Consider the following 25,555-nt stretch of genomic DNA (forward strand, 5'->3'; position numbering starts at 1 on the left):
GTTCATGTAGATTAGTAACTATTTGCCTTTCAAATGAGGTTGAACTATTTTTTTCCACCTTTAAAATATACTGTGAATACCATCTTCATTTCTGAACAGCTCCACAGTGTTTTTCTAACTATAGTGTTTGTGCTAAATGTGAAGAGACCTGCAAATTAATGCAGTTTAGCTCACTCGAAACCCAGATTGGCAAGTCTCTTTCTCTGAACTCAACCAAACAGGAGTCAGTTTTGAGGACATGGTTGTGTTTAATATGGAAATGTCTGCATTTATTTGTGCATTGTGACCTTTTATCTTTTAAGACACTGAGTATATTTTAAAAGGGACTTTGAAGCAAACTTTCAAAATATTAAGCTAAGTTGATTTTAATAATTCAAAAAAATCTATTCTACACAGCTTGTGTGCTTTACAGTATCTTATGTAATCCTCACAACAATGCTATGAGACAAGTATTATTATTTCTCCCCATTTTATAGACAGGGAAACGGAGGCACAGAGGAAGTAAGTTAACATGCCCAGAGATACCTAAGCTCTAAACACAGACAGTCTGGTTCCAAAGAACATATTCTTTTACTTGAAATCAAATGATATGGCATCTGTTTCTGACTAATAACTAAATGCAGCAGATAAATTATGGCCTTAATTTTCTTTCTTTGCAGGTTTTATTTTATAAATACAAAGGCCACTGTCTGAAAATCCATTTAACTTCACCTATGCTTGGCTTCAATTAATGATGATTTAATACACTCTATTCACTAACAGAGAGAAAAGTTAAAACCACCTTTGAATCTGATTAACAAGTAGCAAAAGAAACCTGCATAACCATGCTATAGACAGATCAAAGATATATTCTGCCCCTTAGCAAGGAAGTGAAACAGGTAGTTCAACCAAAACTGCATAAAAAAAAAGTGAGGGTAATCAACAAAATTCATGGCACAAAACTAGACTGGATTTGGACTGCTGTGGAGATGGCCTACATGGACCTCTTATTTTCAAACAACTGACGGTAAATCGAGGCCACACTAGTCTCAGTACAACTTGTCATTTGAAGACCTTCAAAATGATTTCTACTCAAGGGATTCATTACTTTTTGGTTGAATTTTCAATAGTCTATGAGCAAGTTCTGTTTATAACACTTTCATAACTAACTTCTTTCCCTTAGCAGCACAATATTAAGTGGGCAAAGTTGCCATTCTATTAAAAAGACTGATCCAAACAAAAAAAGTCAGAGAAAGACTGGCAAAAATGGCTTTAATCTGAGCAGGAAGAGACATTTCAGTTTGGTTCTGACTGAATCTTTTCAACAATTGTCAAACTTTCCTACTGCCCAAACCTCCCTAACAGAGCTAAACATTGCATCGCTTTTCTGCACTATCTGCTGATGCCCAGCAGAAGAAGAGGTGGGGGGAGGAACCAGTGGCTGAGAGTGGTCACCTATCAGCTCCTGTTAAAACCTGTCAACTGGTGAATGAATCCTCCTGATTTGTGAGCAATTTCAAAAAAAACAGAACTAGCATCTGGGAAGTGGGAAGATGATGCCACTTGGCAAAAATGTTTCAGAAAACATAAGCGAACACAGAAACACCAACACACCAATGTGCACACATACATACACAAAGAGAAATGCAATGCCCTCAAGCTGATAAAACTGGCAAACTCTCCCTTAACTTTTCCTCCAACTATCCTACGTTAAAAGGGAGGTGGGAGACTTCCTCCAGAGAGTCCGTGGGGAGAGGAACAACTGGCTTCCACTGGGAGTCCCACTGCTGACTCACTACCCGACTTCAAGCAAACCACCTGCTATGAATTTCAGGCAGAGTTTATCAATCTGCAAAGCAGGTGTGAGCATTCTCACCTTCCACAAATCATGAAGCTCATTTAAATGAGGATTTCAAAGAACTGTGCTATTCTGGGAGTAGAATTCCCAAAAGGAAGTGTAATATGTCATTTTTAGAGCTCCGCATGATCTCCATACACTCATCAAGAATCTTCACATCAAGATAAAACCACTGTGGGCATCGCTATTTGTTCACACAGGTGCAGCAGAAAAGCCTGACGTCTGTTCCCAGGGTGAGGTGTGGCTGCCACCAATACTGAGAGAAAGTGATGGATGCTCTTTATATCTCCTTTTCACCTCCTGTTCACCCAAGACTTTGCTCCAAAAGGGCCACTTCATTCCTAATTGTGATGTCCAGGCTGGCCCCATGGGAACCACTCCAACGAAAGGCAATTGTTTAGAGCATCACGCATTGCTTGAAACTCTGCCCCCTTCCTGAATTTTCCACTGAGGAACAGACATAGCTACGTTCGCTTTAAAGAAGGAGCTTCCAGAATTGGACACTGAAATGTTCTATATTTGTTTTTTATTATACTTACTAAATTCCACTAAGTTTCCCCTACTTCTTTTTTTGGTTACACTTCAAGGTACTGTCTATATACTTAGTACTTCCAAGTTCGCATTTACAAATTAATTTTCAAGTTCCCTTTTTAAATTGTCTTTTGAGCCCAATCCAAAATATTAGTGTACTTTTTTTTTTAAAAATCCTTACCCAAGGATATTTTTTCCATTGCTTTTCAGAGAGAGTGGAAGGGAGAGAGAGCATGCTTGAGAGAAACATCAATGTGAGAGAGGCATATCATTGGCTTGCCTCCCACACGATGCCCCGACTGGGGTGGAGAGAACCTGCAACCCAGGTACATGCCACAGGGAATGGAACCTGAGACCCTTCAGTCTGAGGATGTTCTAATCACTGAGCCAAACCAGCTAGGGCAGTGTAGTATACTTTTTAAAAAAGAATATTTACTTCAGCACTGGTTGTAATAATAGGATTTTAGCCTTTCAGATGTTAATGCTTTGATGACTTTCCCATTTAATCATAAATCCTATTCTCCTTAACCAGCCCTTTCAAGTAATTCTCAATTCTATTTTGACAACCATAATTAACAGGGGAATTCATATACAATATTCTCCAATTTACACAAAAGTTTAAAGAAACAGAAGAATGCTGTAGGTTAATTATTTACAAAGGCAGCATAACCTTGCGGTTAAGAGTCAGACTGCCCGTGTCCAAATCCTGCTGTGCCACATACTAGCTATGTGACTCTGGGTTTACACATATGCCTCAGCTTCCTCTTTTGTAAAATGGGGTCAATAATAGTGGTTATAGAATTGTTGGGAGGATTAAATTATTTAATGTATATAAAGCACTTAGAACTGCTTAATACACAGTAAGCTTTCAAGAAATGATACCAATTATAATCACCGTCATTACCACCATCACCAGGACCAAGTTCAACATAACCCAGTAAGTGCACAACCCACTGTGTTTGAGGAACTGATCAAAGAGCTGCAAGAAACCAACTGAAGGCAGAGGCCAGATGTAAATGACTATTCAGGGCATCATATGGTGGGACAACCCAATTGAGCAAATTCTGCCTTCCAAAGCCCAGCCCGGCCAAGAATGGCACAGTGACGTCCCTGGAATAAAAAGCAGCTCAGATGGAGCATCAAAGCTGTCAGTAGTAGATAAGAATAAAACTCAGAGGTTCCTCCTTCCTAAGGAATCAGATCTTACATTTGACACAAACCCCAACAGTAATGAAGTCTGTAAGTAGAAACGAGCACTACTTATTTTCAAAGATGCACTACTGCACAAGCTACAGGTTTCTCTCTGAAATAGAAGTCTCTTCTGAGCAGTTTGAGGGAGGTAACAGAAAGAACAGAAGACTCGAGTTAAACATGGCCGCCTTGAGATTTCTGAGCTGTGTTTTCCATCGGTACCCAGGCCTGATTCAATGGGAAGGTCAAGGAGAGTTAAACTCCCAGCATAATATTGAGCATGAAAGATCATGACACTGTAAGAACCAAAGGATGGTGATCTGTGAAATGTCACCTCTGAGAGTACTACTACAGTGCAAGTAAGTCTGGACTGAAATACCATGAATGGCAAACTCATGCTTCAATCTAAAAAAACACAGTAACATGGTAGAAGAAGGATGTTAAATTTTCTTTAACAGCGCACAAGACATCAGCAGGAACCAATCAGAATCGCCTCTGCATGAAGAAGCTCTTATACCCATCCCTGCCGTGTACCCTGAGAGCAGGGGTGGAGAACCTTTTTTCTGCCAAGGGTCATTTGGATATTTATTAACATCATTTGTGAGCCATACAAAATTATCAACTTAAAACTTAACTACAAACAAAGCTCCTAGATTTACTGAATTTCAAGTCCTGCTTGCGGCTGCCTTGGCAGGGCCAGACCAAATGATTTCTGTACCCCTGCCCTAGAGAAACCCAGATCTAGAGCCCCACACAAGAAAGTGAGGTCTCTCAGCTCAGAGCACAGTCCCCCTTACTGGGCTCTATTTTCGAGGTGGTTAGAGCCATTTCTCTTGCCTGGTCCCGCATCAATACAATTAGGTCTGTATTCGTTCTGGCAAGCACTGCTATTAGATATGAAACGTGGCCAAACTGGGATGTGAAGCCATACACTGCATCTTATAGATAAAGCCACAGGTACTAAATGAGGAAGTGGGGGGGGGGGGAAGAGGCTCAACTTGCTCTCATGGAATTTTTCCACATAGACCATTGAAATGACATATTTCAAGTGTTGAAAGAAAAAGAAAACTATCAACCAGTGAAAATATATCTCAAAAATGAAATAGAAATATAGACATTTTCAAACAAACAAAACCAGAGTTCATTTGCAGCACATCTGTACTCTAAGTTCTTCAGAGTGAGGAACTATAACACGGACGGAAACCTGCATAAAGAAATAAAGAGTAATAGACATGACATACATGAAAGTTAAGTTTAAAAATTTATTTTCTTATTTCTAAATTTTCTAAAAGGTAACTAAAGCAAAAATAATAGCTATATATTGGGTATTTAGAGTACATGTTAGAGTAAATGTGTGATGATGACAAAGGACAGGGAGGAGGAATTAGGAATATACTGTTGTGAGGTTCTTATACTACACATGAAGTGGTAAACTATTTAAATTATACCTCAATCAGATTAAAAAACAAATATTAATTACAATTCCTTGGGGATTTAAAATACGTGTAGAAGTAAAAGGTATGACAACAGGAACACAAAAGTACAAAGGTGGATATATACAATTAAACTGTTACAAAGTCTTTGCATTGCTCAGGAAGTAATAAAATTTAGAGTAGACTTTTAAAACTTAATGATAAATATTATAATCTCTAGGGTAGTCATCTAAAAGTATATACTACTAAAAAGTTAATTTAAAAATGAAGTAATGCAAGTATTTGATTAATTCAAAAGGCAAGAAAGGAAATAATGGAACAAAAAAAGCAGGGTGGGTATAGAAATTAAACAGTAAAATGCTTTAAACCCACTTGTATCAGTAATTACATTAAATGTAAATGAGCTGACTATTCCGCTTATAATATAAATATTGTCATAGTGGGTAAAAGTAAAGAAAACCCAACTGTATCTATTGACAAGAAACCTGCTTTACATTTTATAAAAATAGATAGAAAATAAAACAAACATGCAAACAGTAACCAAAAGTAATATGGTACATTTTTATTGATATCTGAATAAACTTTAAGGCAAGGAGTATTACTCAAAATAAGAAAAATATTTCATAATAATAAAGTGTTTTTAATAGGAAGAGAAAACAACTCTCAATAATATAAATTCAAATTATATAAAGAAAAATAGAGAAATCTGTAATCCTATTTAAAGATTTTAATACTCCTCTCTCTAAAATAAATGTAACTGAAAATAAATCAGATTGTATAAAAATTGAACATGATTAACCAATTTACCCTAATGAGAGAATATACGTATATACACACACTTTCGTGAGAGGCATTCTTTTCAAATTTTAATGGAATGTTTAACAAAAATGGACTACATACCGTGCCAGTAAAGAAAGCAACACAAATTTCAAATATTAAAGGATTGAAGTTACAACAGTATATCCTCTGACCACAGGGCAGCTAAACCAGACATCAATAAAAGAAAGATAACTGGAAAGATACTTGAAAAAAATTAGAGAATATGTTGAGCATAATTATAATGAAAATACAACATATTAAATCTGTGGGTGGCAAGTAAAGTGGTGTTTTTTAAGGAAATGTAACTTTATATGAATATGTTAGAAAAGCATACATTAGAAAAGATCTGATAGAAGAAAACCTGAAAGGTCTATTATATATTAAAGAAATTCAATCAATTATTTAATTTCTTTCCACAAAGAAAACTCCAGTTCCAGATAGCTTCCCTGGTGAAATCTGCTCAACTGTACAAGAAGAACTAACACCAAACTTGCATAATAAGAGAACAGAAAAAGAAGCAAACATTGCCCAAATCACGTGATTCGAGACAGGCACGCCCTCAATAGTAAAACCTGAAAAGGACATTACAAGAAAGGAAAATGACAGGCCAATATATTTCATGAACAAAAAGATGTGGAAACTATAATCAAGACATTTGAAATTCAAATCCCTTCATATATAAGAACAACACATCATAACCGGGTAGGATTTATTATAAGAATATGAAGTTGGTTTAACATTTGAAAATCAACCAATAAAATCCACTCCGCGACAGAATAAAGGAGAAAAAAATCATATGGCTGTTTCAATATGTGCAGAAAAAGCATACAATGAAACTTATCATCTGCTCTAGCCCCAAACTAGGAATACAAAGAGAATTCCTTAATCTGTGTTGACAGAAGTTAGGGCTGCGGCTACCTTAGGGAACAGGCGCGAGGAAGCCGGCTGGGGTCTCTCACTAGATGCCGACGGTAATCACAACAGTGTAATTCTGCAGGTTGTACACTTACACTGACCACTGCGCTTCACCGGATATAAGTTATACCTCAATAAAAGAATTCGGAAAAAGACAGAAAATACCCCCGCCGGCCTCTGTATGAGAACAGGAACTGACCCATGGCTAATGGACTCGATAAGGCATCCCTGAAACAGATCAGCAGACAGAAGAACGTGATCCATGATAAAGGGAACTCTACAATTTCACAAAGATCAATGGGGCAGGAGGAAGAAATTGTTCAATAAATGGTACTTTGAAAAAGATGGCCCATCTGGGGGGAAAAAAAAAAAAATCTCCAAGTTAAAAACTTCACCAACATGCACCACTAAGGGATGAACAAGTTCAGTGTAAAAACCACGCCCCTCCCACCCCTACAGCCCCCAGGGCAAAAAAGCTAAGAGAGACTGTGACTGAATATTCAACTGACAGGCCCTCCCGCGGTCAGTGTCCCCTGAGAGCTTCCCACGGGCCAGGACCTTAAAGGCCCTGCATGCAGCGCACACTATTCACAGGCAGGCAGCAGCGGGGATGGGAAACTGGGGCCCAGAGAGTCCAAGCGGTTTGCCCCAGGGTCACACAGGAAATAAGAGGTTGGGCCAGAATTCAAACCCACATTTTCCGGGCTCATTTTCGCCACGGCCCCTTGCTGTTGCAGCGTGATACCTCAGAAAGCGGGGCTTGAGGTAAAACTGACTGGAGATTTCATTCTTGCCTTTTGATTCTGAACATAACAATGAACAACCCCCCCCCCCATGACCCACTGATACTATATAATAGCATATCCGCAAAGATATTTGCAAAACAGTACTAATGCTTGAGAGTTACGAGTTTTTAGGAGGGGAAGGATTACGTAGAATCCCGCCCCCCCCCCCGCCCCCATGAATAAAACCTCTTAGAAGGGCACCCACACGGACGGTCAATGGACACGGGTTGGTTTGTTTTTGAATCCACAGACAGTTCAGACCCCAAGGAAGAATAAAATGTCCTCTCACGAGCGTGAACCTTCACAACTTTTCTTTTCCTCAGACCACCCGCATTTGAGAATTCGGAACTCAATCCAGCGCACACCCGTTAACGGCATGCGTGTGAATTTCCAGACCCGCGGCCACCGCTAAGCGGCGCGAGCCGCACATACCAGCGCGGGGAGCCCGGGTTCCCAGGTCTGTGCGGCGGCCATGCTCCGGTGCCCATCCGCGCTGCCCATGCGCAGCGGTCATGCGCGGTGCCCATGCGCGGCGGTCACGTGCGGCGGTCTTGCGCAGTGCCCATGCGCGCGGCGCCGCGCATGGCCACTGCGCATGACCGTCGGGACGAAATTTGCAGTGCAGTGGAGATGCCCAGCCCGGAGCTGAGCGCTGTCTGCTGCCCACTGGAGACCTCCGCAGAGATGCTGCGCGCTCGGTCAAGGGCGCGCTCAGGCCACACTGAGCCCACCGCGTGCGAGGCTGGCGTCTGCGGTTTCTGCCGAGAGCCAGGGCTGCTGGTCGGTGAGAACAAGTTGTAGAGGGGTAAGTGAAAATGTGGCAGCTTCTGGGGAGGCGAAGGGGGCACTCCCATCACCCCCTGCCCTCCCCTCCCCTTGGGAAATGAGGAAAACGTTGAACTTGAGCCCTCCGAATTCAGTTCAACAACATTTTCTGGATGAAGATGCAGGTAAAGTTAGGAACTCTACAGAGATCTGTAAAATAATAAAGATTTAAAAATACTCCAATGTGGAATCTAATGAACAGAATAAGCTGGTAAGATACAGAGATACAGAACCATGGAGCAGTCGGACGAATTTCAGAGGGGAGGCAGGGGGAGGGAGGTGGGGGGGATATGCATCAAAGAACTTAGATGCAGAGATACATGACCTGTGGACACAGACAATAGTGTGAAGAGGCCCTGGGAGGGAGCAGGGGTAGATGCTGGGTGGAGGGGATCAGTGGGGGGGGGGGGGGGAAGAGGGGGACATCTGTAATACTTTCAACAATAAAGAAAAATAAATAAAAGATTTAAAACTAAAGGACAGGTAGGTGCTAGGGTTGTAGCTGCTATTCTATAAAAGATGCAAGGCGAGGGGGTTATAAAGAAAAAATATCTACAGACCCTGCAGTAAACATGAGGTTATATGTTAGTTTGTTTTTTACCTATTACTAGAGAAGGGGGGAAAAACCTCTTTAAGGAAATGAAATCAGTGAGGATTTTAAAAGGCCTCAGATTCTCTGAACTTCTTTACAATCCACCTAAATAAAAGAGCCAGAAAATAAAGAAATCTCCAGAAGTTGAAATAACTCTTAAGATTGTCAGGCCAGTTGCTTCAGGAATTTTTTAATGTGATATATGAAATGATCCAGATAAAATAATCTGCCTTTTCTAATCCAGTGTATCGCTAACAAATAAGTTAAGGGGGAAGGGGATCTCTCTATTGATACCTGCTAGTAAAATTGATAAAGTGTTCAGCAATCAAAAACAGCCAAATCGTAGTCAAGAGTCTAGATAAAAATAGTGAATAGTGAAGATGTAAAAAATAACTGTGTATCAACAACATACTTAGCACAGAGGATGATAATTGGTTTGAAAACATGGTAATTGATAAATTAAAAGATTGAAAAGAATGGGCTCAAAGTGAACATATTTTAGGAATTCTGTAACCAATTGAAATTGAGACTTAGAAAAGTTATGTAATTTTCCCAAAGTGGTATAGTTTGCTTATATTTTTATATGTAAAGTTATATTTAATAACTTTTGCATATCTAAGTAAGTCTAAAAGAGCTCTTTCAATAAACATAAAAAGTTTAAAAGTATAAATTTTAGAAAAACATTCTGTTATAGTTTAATTGGAAAAGTTTTTTTCCTTCTCAATTACGTATAATATAATGGTACTTCTGGGAATTGATGGTATCTTAGATTAAATAAAGTACTGAAGCTGGGGGGGGGGGATTCCCTTTATTGCCCTGGCTGGTGGCTCATTTGGTTGGAGCGTCATCCCATACACTAAAGGTTGCAGGTTGATCCCTGGTTGGGGCACATACAGGAGGCAACCAATCGATGTTTCTCTCTCACATCGATTCTTTTCTCTCTGGTCCTTCCTCTCTCTCTCAAAATCAATAAACATGTCCACTGGTGAAAATTAAAAAAAAAAAAAATTCCCTTCATCAATTCCCACTAATTCCAATCTCCAAGGTGGTGGTGGTGTTATTATAGCATTATTTTTTTTTAATTAAATTTATTGGGGTGGCATTGGCTAATAAAATTATATAAGTTTCAAGTATACAATTCTATGATACATCATCTGTATATTGCATTGTTTCAAGTCTCCTTCCATCACTAAGGTGGAAGAATAGTCTTTGATGGGATTATAATCAGGCCGCCGTTTAGAATAGGTTGTTACATCAGCACTTTTAAGTGATACGGTGGGAAGCTCATCTTCATCAGGGGCGCCAGGAAAGAAATCTGGTGCCCCCTCCTCTGGGCACATTCCACCCAAGGTGGACCCGGGGACTTCCCATGACCCTCCTGCAGCTTCTGCCTGGTTACATAGCAGGCTGGCAAAAGAAGACTGGCTATGTTTGCAAATGTATCACCTGGAGAAGGAAATGTATCACCTGATTCTAGGTCAATCTTCAATTTACAAAAGACCCTATACAAAACAGCAACAACAACATGCCTAACTTAATGCCTGGTTTGGTGCAGGTTCTCACATTTCACCAGATACTCTTACCTCATGCTACAGGTGAGAAAAAAGAGTTCTCTTTAGGTCAAGTAATTTGTCAATGCTCACCCAGCAAGAAAGTGGAAGTGTTGGCATTTGAACCCAAATGGCTCCAAGGACCAGAATCTTCACACACATGGTTCACTGTGATAATTCAGAAAATGAAACTGATTTTTTTTCTGAGGAAAAAGGTATAAAATATCTCCATTTGTGTGTTTTCTTCCATGTTCCCAGCTTCTTTTAAGAAATAAGCACATGCTAATTCTGTTTGTCTATTAAAATCTAAGCTTTAAAAAAAAGTCATTTGTATTGCCACAGTATTATTTCTTCTATTAACGTTTTAGCCAATTTCTTTCTAATACCTTGTAAAACATGAAGAAAAGCTACAATTCTTCCATTTCAGTAGCTTAAAGTTTCTCTTTTTACAAATCTAAAAGCATCTCATGGCAAATTCAGTCACTCAATTTATGAATGCTGTCAGAATAAACTGAAAACGGTATAACAAATACCAACAAAAAGCATTCATTTATTTGAAAAATATTTATTTCCACCATGAGGCAAGCACTTCTAGATGTAGGGGACACATCCATGAATGGAGATGTGTGCCCTCCTAGAGACAGACAGACAAGCAAGGAAAATAGGTCAAATCGTGATAACTGGTGTCGGAGGGTCAGGGGGAATGCCATAAAAGGGGATGGGATGGTGGAGAGTGGAGGGAGGTACAAGTAAAATTCATGTGATGGGAGAGGCCGTTGAGAAGGGCCATTTAACAAAGAAGTGAGGGAAGTGTGGGACCAAATGCTAAAGACATCTGGAGGACTGGCATTCAAGTCAGAGGAGACAGCATGTACAAACCCAGAGGCAGGAGCACAGCTGGTGTTTTAGAAGAAGATCTGAAGCAGCCAGAATTGCTGAAGCAGAGTTGGCAAGAGAGAAAAGGGTAGTAAGAGGTCAGAGAGTGGCATGGGGCTAGGTTACTATGGATCTGGTAGCCACTAAAAGGGCTCTAGCTTGTATTCTAAATGAGTTGGAAACTATAGGGTGGGACAAAAGAGACAAGTCCAAAGGCTGAGTTCTGGATTGTGATAACATTGAGAGGTTGGGGAGATATTAACGATCAAGTAAGGGAGATGAAGAGAAACTGCCCAGGCCAGTAGGAGGAAACATTTATATTCCTACACCAAAAATGTAACCTTTGGATCTGCAAAGAATTGGTAATAAAACAGATACTTGATAAATATCAGTTTTCCACAAATTTTCTTTTTTTAAAAAATTCCTGAATACAGAACAGGTAGGCCAAAAGAGCAAGCAAGCAAGTACTCTTCGGACATGTCTCCAGAGTCTTCCATTGCCTGACAAAGCTACACCAGAACCTCGGCAAAGTGTAATAGTCCCCCTAATTAATTTATGAAGCATTTATTGTAAACCTAACATGAAAGTCATAGTGCTAAATATAGTGGGGATGGGATGGATACAGGGAATGTTAATACATGATCCCTGTTCTAAGGAGTTTATACAGTCTAGCAAGGAAGCTCAAGCACCAGAAAAAAATGAGACGTTAATATAAATAAAATCACAGCAGTTTCAGAAACACATTTGAGGGTCAAATACTTACCACTTTGAAAAGAATTCCATTATCAATGCCATAACTATAAACCAAAAATATAACTGAAATAATTTAAAGACTCAGTCAATAACCAGCAAAATAAATATTCTTCTGTGCTAATACTGAATGACAGTTCCTCCCTGGTATATATACCTCTTCTCCCATCTTAGCTAAAAATCTCTTGACATGGAGACACCTCTTGTGAAAATGACTCAGGGCTGTGCCACTGAGGACTGAACTATCATGACTTCATTTCCACGGCTGGAGTGCCAAAGGAGAGCTATTGCTCCCTTGATCTTTTGTCCCTGGTGAGTGCTCAGGAGATGCTGCCGGGACCTATCAATTGGCTTTACATTGTAGTGGTTTTACTATTGCCAGGTTGACTGAGATGGGCCCGTTTACAGCTGCTACACATGGTGATTCCATGGTAGCCTCTCCGGTACAATGGGAGCCCCCTACTTCAATCCCAGAAGCAGAATTCATGTGCCCTGCCCTGTATCTCAGAGAAACAACTAACCACGACAAGTGAAGGCTGACACAGTCACGTTCACAATTCATTTTCACTTGCCTTTTAAGTCTTCCTTAATGCTGGGTGGGGAAGGTCAAGGCAAATCTTAAGATCCTGTCTTTTTGCCTGTCTTCCAACAGTGTCAAAAGTGCTAAGCCGGAGTTTGCACTGGGGTGTGCAAGAGTAAATACTAAAGCTCGAGTCCTGCCAGTTGGCAAGCATGGGACTCTTTAACAAGTGCAAAGCGAGAAAAGGAGAATGTAAAGCTTGTGTACTGACTGAGACTAGGAGCCTGGCCAGCCAGTAGGGAAGACCAGCGTGGACAAAAACAAATGCTCCTTCCTATGGAAGAGCCTTCAAAAGGGACATTCCAGCCCTGGCCGGGTGGCCTCGGTTGGTTGGAGCATTGTCCCATATACCAAAAGGTTGTGGGTTGACTCCTGGTGAGGGCACATTCCTTGGTTTCAGGTTAGATCCCCGGCTGGGGCATGTACGTACGGGAGGCAACCGATCGATGATTCTCTTTTACATCAATGTTTCTCTCTCCCCCTCCCTCTCTCTTTAAAAATCAATATAAACATATCCTTGGGTGAAGATTAAAAATAATTATTTTTTTTAAAGGGACATTCTATCTCCATGGTCTGCCCTCCACCCTGAGTAACACTGCCAACTATAGGTTAGCCTTGGAGCTGGGAGAAACCCTTTAGGGTAGTGAGAATCCAACCTTCCGTGCATTTGGTGGGATCTGTGGATGGAAGCATGGTGGATCCCCAGCTGATTCACAAGTGTAAACGAGGCCTTTACATATGGAAAGAGGAATTAGGGCAGATGACTTTCCTACCTGTGAGCCTTTTGGGAGAATCACTGTCAAATGTTGACAGTTATTTGAAATATTTTAAGCTCCTTCCTTGAATTCCTCTCCTTTCCTTGGGGACTTAGATGGCCAGGAAGCCATAGACACCACCCTAAATTTCCCCAGTGATTGGAATGATGCTAGAAGTGAAACCCTGAGTGAACGGCTCCTCCGCCTTCTCAGACCCACCAGAGTGACAGCCTGCTTGTACTGGTTATGTAGTGTTAAATGTATAAGAAACCATACATTCTCCTGTTTTCTCATGTTTCTTCTGTGTGGATAAAAATAAAGTGAAGTATGCAAATTATTTGAATGCCCTAGAAGGAAGGTACTTTTCAAAGACAGTATTTAGAACCAATAAACTTACTATTTTTACAGCAAAAAAAAAAAAAAAAAAAAAGAGTTAAGAAACTTAGTGTTTTTGACTAGATTCTTCCAACAATATATAATCTATAGGATATTTACAGACTGATCATTTTCCTGAAGGTAATCAGATACAGCGGTGACAGCTAAGATTAGGTTTATGTTCACTCCTTAAGACATTCATCTTTTTTCTATTCATGGTGCTGTGCTAAATGTCCTGCCACCAAAGAGCCTACACACTTGTATGGACACACTTGTTAAAAAAAAAAAAAATTACAATGTAAAATCTGTATTACTGAGAAAAGCAATATGCTGTTGGAACACAAAAGAGGAAGCAACTAACTGCCAGAAAAAGGCAGGGTGGGGGGGGAGATGTGCATATGGGAAACGTGACAGAAGCTGGAGAAAGAAGATAGGGAAGGCTTTTAGTTATGAACCGAATGTCTGTATCCTCCAGAATTCACATGTTGACATCCTAACCTGCAATGTGATGATAGTAGGAGGGGTAAACTTTGGGAGGTAATTGGGTCATGAGGGTGGAGCCCTCCCAAATGGAATTACTGCCCTACAAAAAAGACTATCTTTTATACACCCCATCTAAATAAACTCCACTATATATGCTCAAAGATATATTTACATTGCAGAATTACTTGTAATAGTGAAAATTTTGAAATTAATTAGATGTTCACAAGAATGGATAAATTAGATCAGCATAAGAATTGATAAATGGTTTGTTAATTAACACAGTGGACTACTATATAACAGTTACTATAAACCAAACCTATATCTATCTGAATAATTTAAAAGCATAACATTGAGGGGGAAGCAAAAACAAGTTGCAGGAAAATATGTTCAATATTATATCACTTGTGTAAACTTTTAAAACATGGTATGTGTAATTTATAGATACAAAAACTTGCAGGAGAAGAATAAAAATACAATGAGAATCATAACCCCCAAATTTAGAGTTGTTTTACTCCTAGTAAGGAGAGAAGGGAAGGAAAACAAAGAGGGCTTCTCAGGGAACTCCAATTATATCTGTCCTAGATGGCTTCTTTAAAATAAATCTGAATTAAATACGGAAAAATGTTAAGATTTGGCAAAGTTAAATGGTGGTTTTGTGGGTGTTTGTTATATCATGCTGTATTTTTCTACATTTTTTGAAATGTTTCATAAATTTAAAAACTAGGCAATGTAAAGGGCACTAAAAACTCCATTAGCAGTGGCCTCCCCCACCCCCAGCAGAATTCACAAGAGCCCAAAGAGAAGAGAGACAATCACATCTCAGAAACTCTATAACGCTCTTTTTCAAAAATAAGACTCTCTCTCCTCAGGAGTGGATATTGGAAAAGAGGACCAGGGGAGGGAGAAAGGGGGGGTTACCAAAGAAGAATAAAAGAGGGGGAGAAGAGAACAGGATATTTCTGTGGTATTTAAAAAGATAGACAACACACAAACACACAGGTAAGAATCTCCCTCAAGCAAAAAGAAACAAGATAAATGGGGGGGGGGGTCTTCTTAAGCTACTAATTCCTACCTGGCCCCAACTTCACCATTAGGCTAGGTAATTGCAAGAAAGATGCGCCTGGCTCCATTACCGCCTGAGTCTCAGGGCTAGGAAGACTCCTGAGCCTTCTTCTCATCAGAAATTCCATTATGTAAAAAAAAATTCTGGTTCTTTGAGAATCATTAAAATGGAATTTAAGCTTATTTGTAGTATGTCACCTCTAATTCCTATAATCCATTCCTAATGATGGTAAGAATGGGAAAATAGAAAATGGACTTTATTTTCTCACTTTAAACCTGCCCTTAAAAAATGTTCTAGCATTTGTTATAACACCCAGAAATCAAGGTAAAATTGAATCAGTATTTTCATCATGTGTACAAGTTATGTGTTCTAACTTCTGTCCATGTAGGATTTTGTTACATGCCTGAAATTTCCTTTAAAAATGACAAACATTGCAAAATAAATAAAATGGCAATAACAAAGTCCTTGCCTCAGTGTCAAGACCCTGAAAACTATATGTCAGCTTTCAGCATGTTCATTAATACCTATTGTTTCTAAAACGTGCAAGTCAACATATTGAGAAAATTAACCTCATAAAGCTTTTAGAAAACAAATCTGAAGCTTTTTCCGACTGAACCTTTTTCCGTGGACAGTTCTAGACAACCAAGGAACATGAATGCATTTGCTATCATATGAAGGCCTAACAAATGAAGATAAATTAAACCAGGAATAGATTTACTCTCAAGAAAGCACTTGTGCAATGAAAAAGCAAAGTGCCAGTATTACAAATAAAGGATCGGCAGGATGCAACACTTTATGTGCAGTCACGCGTCCTATAGAGAGGCAATGAAGCCTGTATGATTTATAAATCAACTGCATTACATTCCCTGGGACCATTTAGTCTCGACTGCCACGAGTCATCCTAAGAGCGTCAACAGAACAAAATACCTTCAGTCCATAAAAGCTTGAGACCAACCAGCAACTAGGAACACTGTAGGATTTTCCCTTCCATGTCATACTAACCTCATGGAACAATCTGATTCAACAGTCAAATTATTCCACCCTCATTTCAAAGCCTACTGTTCTACTTTTTCAATACATTGCATGTAGCCAAAGAGTGTTTCTAAAGTCCTATGTGCCAGTGTGCTTGGAACACATTAATTCCATTAGCAGGCTATTTCAGGAAACGGGGAGCATATTTCTTGGAAACAAATACATGTGGTTAAAACACAGCCTCAAAAAAAAAAAAAAAAAAAAATAGGAGGTGAAAAACTGAAAACAAAGATTATTTTTTTAAATGCAATTAGAACTCTCCCAATACATATCAAAGGTGTCACAACTGCTTCTTGACTGAGAAGTTGGTGTTTTGGATTTGGATCTTTAAACCGAAAAGCCAATCTTGATATGGCACTGTGAGGAGTCTCTCTGCCTCTTAATCATAGGCAACTGCTAAATGAAGTGTATCTATTTTCTCCGCTACATTACTATTGGCAACCAGGTCCTCAGTAAGTGCCCAGAAATGTTTCCATGGTTACAAAAAGCATTCAGCATCCCTCTTGTTTTAGGCCAATTTAGCTTAAAATCTATTGTGGAGAAAAATATGGCACATTAAGGAACATAAAATCAAGACAGCGTTATGAAAAGAATTCAAGGTTAAATGGGAAAAGCAGGCTTGACAAGGCTTTTTAAAAAGCGCATATAAATCACTGATTAAAATGCTGCCTTTTCCTAGTATATCTCCACATACATCTCTCTATAGACTGCAAAGCAGCCCATGTGCTGTGTCTGACGTGATCCCTTGGTATAAAGGAGAAAATAAACGTGAACATAATTTAAGGCTGTTAACCAGCAGGTAAAATCCCCCCCCCCAAAAAAAAAGTGTTTGAACATTCATAGAGCTGAGAGTCCAGTCCCTTATCCCAGTTTCATAGGGTCCTGGGGTATTTAAATATTTTAAGGAAAAAAAGGAATAAGAGCTTTTGTTATTTTGCTGTAGGCATTTGAAGAGAATTAATTAGTGGGCTCTATCACATCAGGGAGAGAAAAAGATGGACGCTTCTTAGAGGCAACTTAGTAAAGCTCCTCCATCTATAAAGTCACCAGTGAATTGGGACTAGGGGACCGTCTCATTCTAGGTCCCTACTGCATTCCCAACTCCCACTGCCAGCAAAGAGCCACCAAAGGGCATCACAAACATTTTTGCATCTTCTGGAACATGTTAAGCAAATGGTATAAGCTTTTCAATAATGTGAAGGAGAGGCCTACTCCCCACAGTGCTTTGTACACGGTAGGCATTCGATAAATATTTGCCTAACTGAAAAGGGCACCCTAAGAGACCTCTCTTTATAGAGAAATGTCTCTCCCGGGTTTACCTGTGCACACGGACCACCCTTGCTCATTTTCTGTTCTCATTTTCACTGTGAAATGGAGAAAAGTGGTGGGATTTAAAATCCTAATGCCAGGAAGAACTAATTCAAAGACTCTTCCAGGAAGGCAGAATAGATGTTCTTTTCTCTATTATTCACCCTGCTTACAACCAACAGAACCCTTCTCTTCTTTGTATACAGGACAAAGGAGAGAAGACTGAGCAGTGCCGAGAAGAAGGCAGACGGGCTGGGACCAGGGACTCGGGGAAAACCTGGTGGTGAGTGCCCGGTTCTGTGCCTCGTGGAGCTGAGCCTTGAAGCTGAAGGAGCTGGCAACCCTGGAATGCCAATGGGCGCAGACAAAAAAGGCCCCGAGAAAAGCCTGCTCTCTCTACGCAAAGGACCCGGGAAAGGGCAGCCTAGCAAAAGAGAAAACTTTTAGACAATAAATGTTCTGCTCCAGCCAAAGAGCACAGAAGACACTGTGTTCCCTGTCCTCGCCCACACCAGCAGAGCCAAGTGGGGAGCCTAGACTTGCATCCTCACCAGCCTGTAATGAGGCACCTCAGTACCCTCACCAGGCAGTGCAGAGAAGGCTGCACAGGGGTCCAGGACTTGCTCCTTGATGGCCGGTGATGAGCATCTGCACCCCCGCAGAATCCGAGGAGACCGCCTGGAGAGCCTGGCCCCCACACATACTGGGAAGCGATGAGGCGCCTCTGCCCCTCCCAGCCTGGGTGGTGTCAAAAGAGGTCTAGTGGAGATTCAGGATTTTCACCATTGCCCAGCAGTAATAAGGCTACTCTCAGCTCTGTAATAGTGCAGACCATGTGGGGAAACAGAACCCCCGTCCCTACCCTGCACTCATGAGGAGCACCCCTTCAAGTGTTGAGGCCAAGAGGGAGACCTGGACTTCTCCCTCCACCTACCAGGAATGAGCCGGTGCTCCACTGCGCCGACAGAGCCCTGTCAAAGACTCTTTTTTACATGCCCTTTTCAGGGAGCAACATCAAAATAATGACAAGAGCCTGGGCCAGTGCTGCTCAGTGGTTAGAGTGTCGGCCCTGTGCACCGAAGGGTCCCAGGTTCGATTCTAGGTCAAGTGCATGTACCTGGGTTGCAGGTTCGATCCCCTGCCCCAGTCGGGGTGCATGTGGGAAGCAACCAGTTGATGTGTGTCTCCCACACAGATGTCTCTCCCTTTCTCTCTCCCTTCCTCCCTTCCACTCTCTAAAAATCAGTGGAAAACATATCCTTGGGTGGGGATTAACAATAAAAATAATTATGATGGCAAGAATTTCCTCATATATATTTACAGTTTTACACAGTTTCTTCTGACAAGCTATTATAATAGCTCCCTAACATTTATTTTTTCCTCCCATTTAGCCTCCAAGCTGATGCTTGAGTTGTCCTTCTCAAACAGAGCTCTGTTGGTGTCACTCCTGATTAAGATCTTTTTGAGATTCCCAACTTGTACAGAATAAAACCTAAATCCTTAACATGAAAAGCCAAAAACCTTCCCAACTGCAGCCTAAACTCTAGCTTCATGACCCATCCCTGAGAAGGCCGGGCTTGTCCACATGTGTGTTCATGCCGCCTCCTTCCATTGGGATGCCTTCTTCCTCCATGCACCTGTCAAATGTCACCTGTGCTCAGTTTGCAGTCCTACAAAGTCTGTTCTGTGGAACTTTTTCTGACCGCCTCTGGCAAAATCACCCCCAAAGCTATCATGTACATAATTGTTGTAACTTTACCCAAACTTTTTTTATGCAGCTTGTTACACATAACTGTCTCTCAGGCATTATAGAACTCCTTAAGGGAAAACCAGTATAATCTTCTACCCAGACAGACCCCACCTTCTGTAAAAAGAAAAAACAAAAATGGGAGACAAAAACTACCAATACCAGAAAATAAAGGAGATCGCTGTAAACCTTAAAAGCAGTAAAAAGATAACCAGAAAATATTATGTCCATAAATTTAACGACATAGATGAAAAGGAAAAAAACCTTAAAAATGCCAAAAATCACTTAAGACCTATAACCTGAACATTCCTATGCATATTAAAGAAATTGAATTTGGTTTTTGTTTTATTTTCTTTTACTGAATTTATTGGGGTGACATTGATTAATAAAATTATATAGGATTCAGGTGTACAGTTCTAGAGAAGATAGTTGGCACACCCCCAGGGAAAGGGCTGGGAGTTCTGGCTGGGGACAGGCACCTCAAGAATCTCACCCGCCTGGTTCTTTGCCTTCAGGCGAGCCCTGATCTGTGGCAGGTACTTCTGAGGCCTTGGCAGACTTCCTGTCCCCCTCTTTCCCAAGTCCTGAGCAGTGGGGATGGAGATGGTGGCTCTTGTCCACAGGCTGTGGGTCTCCAGGGGTGTTAAGAGCTGCCCAGAGCCCATGTCCTAGCCAGACCCAGCTGGTGGAATGAGGTATTGGCCCCAGTCCTAGTGCAGGTTTATAAGCTCTAAAGGTACAGTCCCCTGGTCTCCTGGAGGGCCAGTGGGAATTGTCCCCTACTCCCACTCCCCATCCCCAAAAGCACGAAATGGGGTCGGGCTGCCTCCAGAGCTGGGTGAGGGGGAGAGACATCAGGTAGCCTGGGAGGGGGGTGTAAAGGCTAAAATAAAAATTAAAACGTGTCAAGTAAAAAATAAATAAAATAAATTTATATTTCAAGATTTTCCACAAAATAAAATTCCAAGCTCATCTGGCTTCACTGGAAAATTCTAGCAAACATTTAATTAATAAATAATACTGATTTAACACAAATTTGTCTGAACTATAGGAAAGGAGAAACATTTCACAACTCATAAGGCCAGCATTACCCAAGGACCGAAACCAGAGAGACTGTAGGAAAACAAAACTACAAGCTAATATCTCTAATGAAAATATATTTTTAAAAATCCTCAACAAAACACTAGCAAATCAAATCCAGCAATATATTAAAATGGTAGTATATCATGGCCAAGTGGGTTTTATCCCATGTATGCAAGACTAGTTGAACACTCAAAAATTAATCTGTAATTCATTTCAATAGATTAATCAAGAAAAATCATATGATCTGCTCAACAGATGCAAAATAGCACTGAACAGAATTCAACATCCCTTTTGATAAAAACGCTCAGCAATTGGAATAGAAGGGAATTTCTTCAATATAATAAAGAGCATCTACAGAAACCTACAGCTAACTACTAAGTAACAGTGAAAGACAAAGCTTTTCCACTAAGGCAAAGATAGTTCCACTTTCCCCACTCTTATTCAAAATGATAATATACTGTAATCAGTCAAGAAAGAAATCATAGGCATAGATACTGAAAAGGAAGAAATAAAACTGTCATTTCTCTCATAGATTACATTATCGTCCACATAGAAAATCCCAAAATAGCTACAAAAAAGAGCTATTAGGACTAATCAGTGAGTTTAGGGAGGTTGTAGAATACAAGATCATGATACAAAAATCAATGGTATTTCTATCTACTAGCAAGTAACAATTGAAAATTAAAAATTATTAAAGTATTATTTATAATAGTCTCCAACGAAAGGAAATACTTAGTTATAAATCTAACAAAATACAGGTGTGAGACCTGTAGGCTGAAAACTACAAAACAGAGGAGAAAATTTAAGAACTAAAGTAATACGCATGTTCGTGGATTGAAAAACACATTGTTAGCATGTCATTCTCTCCAAACTGATCTATGGAGTCAACATAATTTCCATGATATTTCTAACAATTTTTTAAAAAATCAGTAACCTTATTCCAAAAATTATATAGGAAAGCAAATAAACTACAATAGTCAAAACATTTTTAAAAATATAATAAAGTTGGAGGGCTCACACTACCTGATTTCAAGACTTATTATAAAGCAATAGTAAACAAGATAGTGTGATATTGAAGAAAGAATACAAATATAGATTAATGGGGAAATGTACAGTCCGGTAACATTATCTACATATGTAGATAACAGGTTACTGACAATGATGTCAAAGCACATAATGGAGAAAGAATGGTAATTTCAACAAATGGTGTAGGAATAATTGGACATCTATATGGGGGTGGGGGACTACAGTCTATACCTTGTATTATATAAAAAATTTCCTGGAATAAAACGGGAAAAATCTTTTTGACGCTAGGTTATATGGATTTCTTAGATATGATAGCAAAAGCACAATTCATAAAAGAAAACTCGATAAATTGGATCTCCTCTAAGAATCTCTGTTCTTTGAGTGACATTGTTAAGAGAATGAAAAGACAAGCCCCCAAACTGGGGGGAAATAGTTTTAAATCGTGTATCTGAAAAGTAACATGATTATATTCAGAATACAGTTTTAACTCTCAAATCTCAAAAACAAGAAAAGAATTCAATAAAAGTGGACAAAAGATTTGAAGACTTTCCCACAAAAGCCATACACATGACAAATAACTACATGAAAAGATGCTCAGAGTCATTAGTTATTAGGGAAATGAAAAGTAAAGCCAGTTGGGATGTTAAAACCTACAAAGGGTCTGAGGTTTTACCCTACTTGCATACTAACAAATTAGCCTGCTACAGTTTTAGGGACGCTGGCGGAAGACCCAAGACTTTTAGGTCAAAGACAAAGGATGGCAATGCGTTAGGGCACAGCAAGCAACGTGAGCAGCGCTGGTTCCCCATCCTTCAGGGCCTGCGGGGACAGATTCTGCGCGGGCGGTAAGTGTATGTCACAGCCAGGGGACACCAAGTCTGGGAAACCTCTAGCATTTGCAAGCAAGTCTGCTTAAGCTTTGCCCTGAAGAGAGGCACATTAGAATGGACAGCAAACAGATCTCCCCCTGCTCTGGAGGGAGACACCGTATCTTCCAAGGCTCTTTGTCCTACAAATGTCCTTGAAAAGACAACCCAAAATAAAAGATGTTTGTGACTGTGCTCTCAGGACATGCAAAAATGCAGGAGACCAATGAAGAATTACCTCCTAACGTAAGCTACCACGATAAGAATGGCTTTACATTTTTTAAATTACACCTATAAGAATGGCTTTACATTTTTAAAATAACACCATCAAGTGCTGGTGAGGATATGAGCGGCTGGAAACCTCATAGATCACTCTGAGAATGCAAAACGATACTTTGGAAAACAGTGACGTTTCTTTTATAAAGTTAAACATACACTTCCCACATGACCCAGCAATCCCACTTCTAGCTATTTACCTAATTGAAATAAAAACTTACATTCGCACAAAAGCTTGTTTTGCAGATGGGGTGGTAGCAGCTTTACTCATATTGCTAAAAACTGAAAACAACCCAAACACCCCTCAACTAACCCATAAAGCAGCCCAGCGGGGCGTCCGCGCAAGGGACGCCCCCCCAGGAAGCGAGCAAGCTGCTGGGACGCGGCCGACGGCCCTCCGGTCGCCAGGGCGGGTGCGGCGCAAGGCGGCCAGGTTCCAAAGGCAGCGAACCGCACGACTCCATTCCTGTGACATTCTGGGAAAGGCGAACGACAGAGACCGAAACTGCCAGCGATTGCCAGGGCTGAAGGTAGGGGAAAGGATTCACTGCAAAGGGACTTGGGGGAATTTTTCTGAGGCGGTAGAACTGCTTTGTACCTTGATTGTGGCAGTGGTTACAAGACTATGCGCGTTTGTCAAAACTCACAGGTCCTGCGCTAAAAAGGGTGAATTTTACTCTCTGTAAATTGTACCTTTAAAAGGAAAAAAGGGAGCGTGTATGTGTAAGCTCTAGAATCGGACTTCCTGAGCGCCGCCTCTTTCTTAATGTGGATCTTGGGTATATGTTCAAACTCTCCAAGCATCGATTTTCTCAACTGTGAAGTGAGAATAACAGTATTTACATCCTGCTGCTGTTCCAACATGAATTATTATTTGATGTCCTATTATATACGTAACATTGTGCTTGATGTTAAGGATACAGAAATGAGTCTATGACATGGCCCCTGCCTTCCCGGAGGCTACAATCTAGTGAATATGCATCTCCTGAATGGACAAATGAAAACAATTGTTTTTAGACTATTACAATGCCTTTGGATTATTACAATGATTACAGAAATTGGCAAAAGAATTGTTAAGCATCTATTGAGTCAAATTTATGTTAAAATTTTTAAATATAGTTCAACTTGAAGAGTTTTCTAAAAGAGGAATCAATTTTTCAAGTCAATTCTAAGAAATCCTCCTGGTAGCCCAGATATTTCCAGAATTATCTCTACAGATAATTTTTAAACACTTGAAATTGTACTTACTTATCGTTGATCAGATTCAGAAAGAATACCAGCCTACCTTGTTTTCACCAATTTATTCTAGCATTTAATATTACTTTAACTTGAGTATCAAGGAAGCATAAAAAGGACATGAAAATGTCTCCTCATTTTCCAAAACTTAATATATCCGAATAAAACATTTCCTTAAACAAGATAAAGCCATATAGTATAGTTTGATGTCTGGTAGTGCACATATTCGCCAATGATACATCTGATAAGGGGTTAATTTCCAAATATACAAAGAACTCATACAACTCAACACCAGAAAGACAAACAATCCAATTAAAAAATGAGCAAAGGACCCAAATAGACACTTCTCCAAAGAGGACATACAGATGGCCAAGAGACATGAAAAAATGCTCAACATCGCTAATCGCCAGAGAAATGCAAATTAAAACCACAATGATACATCCTTGGCAAATATGTTTTCCCAGACCGTGGGGTTCCTTTGTATTTTGAGGCTGTTTTCTTCTGCTGTGCAGAAGCTGATGTTCATAGCAGCACAGTTTACAATAGCTAAGATCTGGAAACAGCTCAAGTGCCCATCAGTAGATGAGTGGACAAAAAAGCTGTGGGACATTCACACCGTGGAATACTACGCAGCTGTAAAGAAGAAGGATCTCGTACCCTTTGGGACAGTATGGATGGATCTGGAGAATATTATGCTAAGTGAAATAAGCCAGGCAAAGAAAGACAAACATCACATGATCTCGCTTATACATGGAATCTAAAGAACTTAATAAACTGATGAACAGAATAGATTCAATGACATGGAAGCACAGATGAGTCTGACGAATGTCAGGGATGGAGGAGGGCAGGTGGGTGGAGGGGGAGAGAGTAACCAAAGAATTTATATGCATATATGCACAACCCAAGGACACGAACAATGGTGGGGAGAGGGGCTGGGGAGGGGAATGAGACACAGTGGAACGGGTCATTGGGGAGAAAAAGGGACATCTGTAATATTTTTAAACAGAAATAAAATTTAAAAAAATAAATTAATTTAAAAAAAACAATGAGGTGTCACCTCACACCTGCCAAATGGCTGTGGAGAAAAGGGAACCCTAGTGCACTGCTGGTGGGAATGCAGACTGGTGCAGACACTGTGGAAAAGAGTATGGTGTTTCTTCAAAAAATTAAAAATTGAACTTCCATTTCATCCAGTGGTCCCACTTCTGGGCATATATCCTAAGAAACCTGAAACACCAATCAGAAAGAATATCTGCACCCCTATGTTCACAGCAGCGCAATTTACAATAGCTAAGATCTGGAAACAGCCCAAGTGCCCATCAGTAGGTGAGTGGATAAAAAGTTGTGGGACATTCACACCATGGAATACTATGCAGCTGTAAAGAAGGATCTCTTATCCTTTGGGACAGCATGGATGGACCTGGAGAGTATTATGCTAAGTGAAATAAGCCAGGCAGAGAAAGACAAACATCACATGATCTCACTTATATGTGGAATCTAGTGAACAAAATAAACTGACAGACAAAATAGGTCCAGAGACATGGAAGCAGATTGAGGGGTCTCAGAGAGGTGGGGAGTGGAGGGGATGGAAAGAGATTAACCAAAGAACATGTATGCATAT

General features: G+C 40.2%; 1 protein-coding gene and 1 long non-coding RNA gene across 2 annotated transcripts in view; one reads left to right on the forward strand and one right to left on the reverse strand.

Moving 5' to 3' along the window:
- Positions 1-25,555, reverse strand: part of SYT16 (synaptotagmin 16) — a 185,535-nt gene that overhangs the window by 56,941 nt on the left and 103,039 nt on the right. The window lies entirely within an intron of this gene.
- LOC148094068 (uncharacterized) lies at positions 8,081-19,784 on the forward strand. Its single transcript, XR_015714986.1, has 2 exons — positions 8,081-8,316; positions 17,907-19,784. It is a non-coding gene; the product is annotated as an uncharacterized LOC148094068 (long non-coding RNA).

This window comes from Miniopterus natalensis, chromosome 1 (genome assembly GCF_054644295.1).
Source record: "Miniopterus natalensis isolate mMinNat1 chromosome 1, mMinNat1.hap1, whole genome shotgun sequence".
In the NCBI taxonomy this organism is placed as follows: Eukaryota; Metazoa; Chordata; class Mammalia; order Chiroptera; family Miniopteridae; genus Miniopterus; species Miniopterus natalensis.